Here is a 5,983-nt window from a genome sequence, read left to right on the forward strand (position 1 = left end):
CTTCTCCTACAATTTTAAAATACATTTTATTTTTTTAAATTATTTTTACTTTTTCAGATTTTTATGTTGATAATTTTAAAATATTTTTTCTGATGTTTTGTAATCCAGGTTATTTCCCTCTTTTCTTCTCCTCCCCCAAAAGTCAGGTAATATGACTTAGGTGATAAATGTTATCATATAATACATATTTCCATGTTAGTGATATTGTGAAAAAATACACATTGCTTATACTAGAAAAAAATTCATGGAGATAATAAAGTTAAAATTGGTATTCAATCTGCATTCAGACTGTTCCTTTTATAGTAGTGGATATTCTTTTTCATTATGAATCCCTCAAAAGTCATTTAGTTAGGTGCTAAGTATACAGTGACCAAAAGAAACTAGACTCTGTCCTCAATGTCATCTTCTACTTGACTGAAGAAGCTATAATTAAAAATAAATGCTAGGATAAAATAAGAAGCCATTTTTAAAAGAAATAATGCTTACACTTTAAGGGATGAGGAATTGTCCACTCTAGGAGGTAGCACTCAATCTGTCTTATGAAGCAAATTAGAAAATGCATGAGGCAAAAGTTAGAAAGAAGAGATTTCTAATATGTTGTGAAAATGCATGAGGAGAGTGATCAAATAGACTAAAGTGGGAAGAGCTACATGATCAGTAAGAAAGGAATGGTGGAAATATAAGCAAGGCAGAGACATAGCATAAGAATTGAAAGAGAAATGATTTGCAATTATATAGCTATGTTACTGACAATTGAAGGCTTTAATTAGCAGTATGTGGATTTTGAATATACTGTTCAATACAATAAGAATCCATTTAAGATTGTTGAATAAGGGTGACATGTTCCAATCTGAGTAACTAAACATACAACTTATTTCTAAAGTATGCTCTCTTACTTAAGAAAATCTCCACTCTGGCATGACTTAAACTTGAAAGAAAGAATTTTGTAATCATGTGGCCATTTTGGAGATTTTCGTTTTCATACTTTTCTAAGACCTAAGATAATGTAGCTGATACTTTAATTAATTAGAAACAATTGATAACTGCTACATTGATTTAATGTTGCTAGCAGGAGTTTCCATATCTTCTTTTTCATGTAATTCTTCCTAATTTCATATCATAGACTCTCTAATTCCAGTAACAGAAGAAATTTCAAGATAAATACTGATCTCTCAGATCCATATCTGTATTGTGTCTTACATTTATCCCTTTGTTAAACTGTTCCAGAGATTAGAAATATTGATTCTCATTTAAATGTTCTAAGATTACCAAAGTCTTACTAAAGAATCATATTTGCCGACAGTAATGTCTATTGGCTGTTTAATTAGGACTTCTCTGTGATTTCATTAACCTAAGAAAGTTATGGAGATCTCTACTAATTTAGAGCACAATGACCTAAAACTTACATTTTGAAATTCTGATAGATATGTGGGGTGTTGTCCAGGTCATATACACATTCAGTGATTTTTTTAAAGGTAATTTAGTAAATATATGCTAGAATTCTGTAGGATTTCCACCTGGTTATTTTATAAAATATAATGCTCCTTATATGATGCAAAAATGCATAGGAGTCTACATACACATTATTCCCTTGGTAATTATGACCTGAAATATTAATATTTTCAATAAAAATGACTCAAACTTATAAAGTGCTTCAAGGTTTACAAAAAACTTTAATACATTAATTCATTTCTCCCTCACAACATTGTGTGGTAGATACTATTATCAGAAAAAAGAACGTGAGGTCAGAAATCTTAAATAAATCTTAAACTCAATCAAATAAAAACTTTCCCAAGTCACAAATTTAGTAAGCATATAAAGCAGAATTCAAACTCATTTCTTCCTTATTTCAATTCCATTGTTATAACCATTCTGCCTTTTTTGTTTTATAAACAAGAGATCCAGCTTTATTCACTGTCAGAATTTGGGAAAGAAGTGGAGCGCAACATAGAAAAAAGTCCAGTGGGGGAAAATCACACTAGTAAAAAGGGCAAATTTGAGGGAGAGAGCAGTGCCTCAGGCTCAAGGGGCAACAGTTCCTCTGATTGGTCCAGAAGACCAAGAGAAGGGAGAGTCTCAGAGGATTGCAGTAGATAGGAGAGAAATTTGGCCATACTGATTTAAAGAACCCTGCAGTGTAGGTACTGGGGTACTAGTAGGTACTAGTACTGAGGAGGTACTGGGGGTCAGGGAGAAGGTCAAGGAAGAGGAAGGGGTCCTCTTTAATAGCTATAGGGTGGAGGTCAAGGGGCACTGCTGTAACCATGGAGAGCATTAATGGAGGAGATCCTCACATCTAATGGGGGGCATGGAGCCTGGGTGACCAATGTGAGATCCAAAAGGGGGTGCTCAGGGAGTAATTCCAGTCATTCCAATAGGAGGGGGGCAGGAATGAGGCTTTCCTGGTGGTTGTCAATGAGGAGTCTATCCCCCTGAACCTGGCGGTGTCCCATGACATGGGTAATATGGTGGGTGAGCTGCATCTGAAACATACTGGGATGAGGCATCCCACCTGGTAGGAATGGATGGGGATAGAGGTGTCCATGTCCAGGATGTCCAGCCCCAGAGGTACCTGCTGATAGAGGGCCATGGGCTCCAGTTGCAGGAGGCATAGGTGAGGGAGGCATTTCTAGGGATATTCCTGGAAGAAGGGCTCCATGAGGAGACACTAGAGGCAGGAATGAGCATGGTTGGGGCATACCTGGTGGAGGAAGCCCATAACCCAAAGAAGACATGAAAGGATGGTGACTCAGCAAATATCTGATGAGGCAGATCTGCCTGAGACAGACTGTGCTGCCAGACGTCTCTCAAATGCAGAGCTGTGGTATTCACCCTTAAAGTCCGTCTGGAAGCCATAAGATACTGTGATAGATCAATTACATAGGTATTGTTCATGCATGGTTTTAATTGCTACATCAGAGACTTCCAAGTTAAAATGGCTGCAGAGCAACTTTCCCTCCTAATTGATTGATATAGCATACCTCCAAAGGGCAAAAACAAACAAACAAACAAACAAAAAAACAAATCCAGATGAAAGTAGGGACTCCACAATAGGGCACAGTATCAAAGGTATATGGAATTTGGGGACTTCCACGCTATAAAGGGGGGAAATAGCTCCCATCAAACTGAGAGCTGATCAGTCCTCTCCCACCCACCCACAGTAGCAGAGTCAGAAGGTGCACACCAGAGTTAGAGCAAGTGGAGGCACAAAATCTAGCTTCTTGGCAGCTAACTGGCACCACTAGGAGCTTTCCCCTGAGAGCTACAAGACTTGAAAGCCCAGGAGGCTGGAGAGCGCAGACCCCAGTAGGCTGGAGAGTGCAGAACTTGGACACAGGAGTGGGGATGAGAGAGGTAACTGAAGCACATTGAGACTCAGGGGAAAACCCCAGGTGGAGGAGCAAGTTTGTGCCAATTTCTGGGCTTAGGACAGCTGACTAGGACCGTGGGGGCTTGACCCTTATAAAAGACCCCAGGAGGCAGGGAAGCACAGACCTTGGGCACAGGAGTAAGGCTGAGAGGGGCTGAAGACAGCAGAGGCCTAGCAGACAGTGGAAGCCAGGAAACTTGCAAAGTAGCCTCAGGCAAAAACTGCTCCTTAGCTCTATAGAAGGAGAATCTGTTTTCCTTACTCAGACTTCTGGCTGAAAAAACATAATGATGCCAAGCCAGGCCCAAGAAATAACCACCAAAAAGACCAAGAAAAAAGCTCTAACATTTGACATCTTTTGCACAGAAAAAAAAACAGAAAACAGAGGACAAACAATTAAAAATATCCAAACACTCCCAAAAAATGAAAGTTGTTCACAAGCTTTTGAAGAGTTCAAATCTGAGATCATAAGAAAGATGGAAGAGACCTGGCAAGAAAATAATTTAAAAGGCAGAATTTTGCAATTGGAAATTGAGGCTCACAAATTAAACTGAAGACCAGAAATGACCAGCTGGAAGCCTTGAGGAACCAGATAGACCAGATTGAAAAGGAAAACAAAAATATTATAGCTGAAAACCAGTCTTTAAAGGCTAAAATTGGGCAGGTAGAAGCCAATGATCTCACAAGACAGCAAGAATTAATAAAGCAAAGTCAAAAGACTGACAAAATAGAAGGAAACATGAAATATCTCAATGAGAAGATAAATAGATGAAGAAAATAGGTCTAGAAGAGACAACTTGAGAATTATTGGTCTTCCTGAAAAATCAGAAATTAATAGAAATTTGGACACCATATTACAAGAAATTATCCAACAAAACTGCCCTGATGTTCTTCAACAGGAGGGCAAATAGGCATTGAAAAAGCCCATAGAATACCCTCTACACTAAATCCTCAGAAGACAAGCTCCAGGAATGCAATTGCCAAATTCAAGAGCTTCCAAGTTAAAGAAAAAATATTACAAGAAGCCAGAAAGAGACAATTCAGATATCAAGGAACACAAATCAGGATCACACAGGATCTGGCAGCCTCCACATGCAAGGCTTGGAACATGATATTCAGAAAGGCAGGTGAATTGGGTCTACAACCAGGGAGCTCCTACCCATCAAAACTGACTACATACTTCCAGAGGAAAGTATGGGCATTCAACAAGATAGAAGATTTCCAAGTATTTCCACAGGAAAGACCAGGACTAAATGCAAAGTTTGATATCCAACCCCAAAACCAAGAGAAACATGAAAAGGTAGATAAGAGAGGGGAAAGAAAGAAAACTCTTATTTTTAAAATTGCTTCTTTAAGGGCTTCAATAAGATCAAATTATTTGTATTCCTATATGGAGAAATATTATGTGTAATTCTAAAAAAATTTACTCACTATTATAGTAATTAGAAGAATTAGTCATAAGGAGAAGTTGGAGTACTAAATGTTCTAAGATGAGTAACTTGAAGGAATGAAAAAAATAGGTTAATCTATATCACACAAAGAGGACATGGGAAGGGGAGATGAATACTATTATAAGGAGAAGAAGAGAGTGTTAATAATAAATACTTAAACCTTACTCTCGGTGGAAGTAATCCTGAGAGGGAAGAGTAGCTAGATCCATTGTGTTATCAAATTCTATCTAACCCTAAGGATAAAGTTAGAAGGGATAAATCAAGGGGGGCAGTGGGGTGGGGAGCTCATAAGTGGATGGGAAGAGAGAGGGGAGTGAATTCATTAGGCCTCAATTGCTACATCAGAAACATCTAATGATGCAAAATTAATAAAAATATAGCCCTTGGAGTTGCCTGTGTCAGACCCCACATTATCTTGGGAGTCTGCAAGATAACCTCAAAAGCACTGAAAGTATCATAGAGCACCTTCTCCACAATCTCAGGATCTAAGTTCCCTATGAAAATGTTGGCCCCCATATCTAGGTTCTTGTTGTGAGCTGATGTTTTATTCACTCATATTGTCTTTCCATACAGTTTGATCATATTTATGATCTTAATGGCATGATCAGCATCCTCCTCACTCAGGAATTCCACAAATCCATAACCTTGGTGCTGACCCCTGACCCTGTCTTTGGGCATGTGATTATTGACCACAGGTCCAGGCTAAAGAAAGAGTTCCCACAGCAGTGGTTCACTGACCTTCTCATCCAGGTCCCTCATGTACACGGTGGCATCCTGATTCTGTTTGGAGATGGGCCCAACCACCATACTGAAAGTGCTCCCGGCCATCCAACTTCCCTCTTAAATGACTCTGTTGTCTTATTTTTATTTGTATTCATATTTGATCAATTAATCAGACTATGGTAGTATTATATATAATAAGGTAACAGTTGTAGAGATAATGGCTCAGTTTCATGGCCACATAATATATATCAATTGCTGAGGAGATATTTTACAAATGTGTCCTCCCCAGGAAATAAATTAGGTAGTATAGTAAAAATGAACTATGCATTAGGCACTATGCCAAATTCTTTACATATATATTCTTGTTTAATTCTCACAAAAGTCTTTAGAGGCATTTTACAGATATATGTTCTTCCTAGTTGTTCTTACATTCACTTAA

General features: G+C 38.2%; 1 pseudogene; it reads right to left on the minus strand.

The window, feature by feature from the left end:
* Positions 1–2,162: 2,162 nt before the first annotated feature.
* On the minus strand, positions 2,163–5,628 carry LOC123241500 (annotated as a pseudogene).
* Positions 5,629–5,983: the final 355 nt, after the last annotated feature.

Source organism: Gracilinanus agilis, chromosome 3, assembly GCF_016433145.1.
Source record: "Gracilinanus agilis isolate LMUSP501 chromosome 3, AgileGrace, whole genome shotgun sequence".
NCBI classification, from domain to species: Eukaryota; Metazoa; Chordata; class Mammalia; order Didelphimorphia; family Didelphidae; genus Gracilinanus; species Gracilinanus agilis.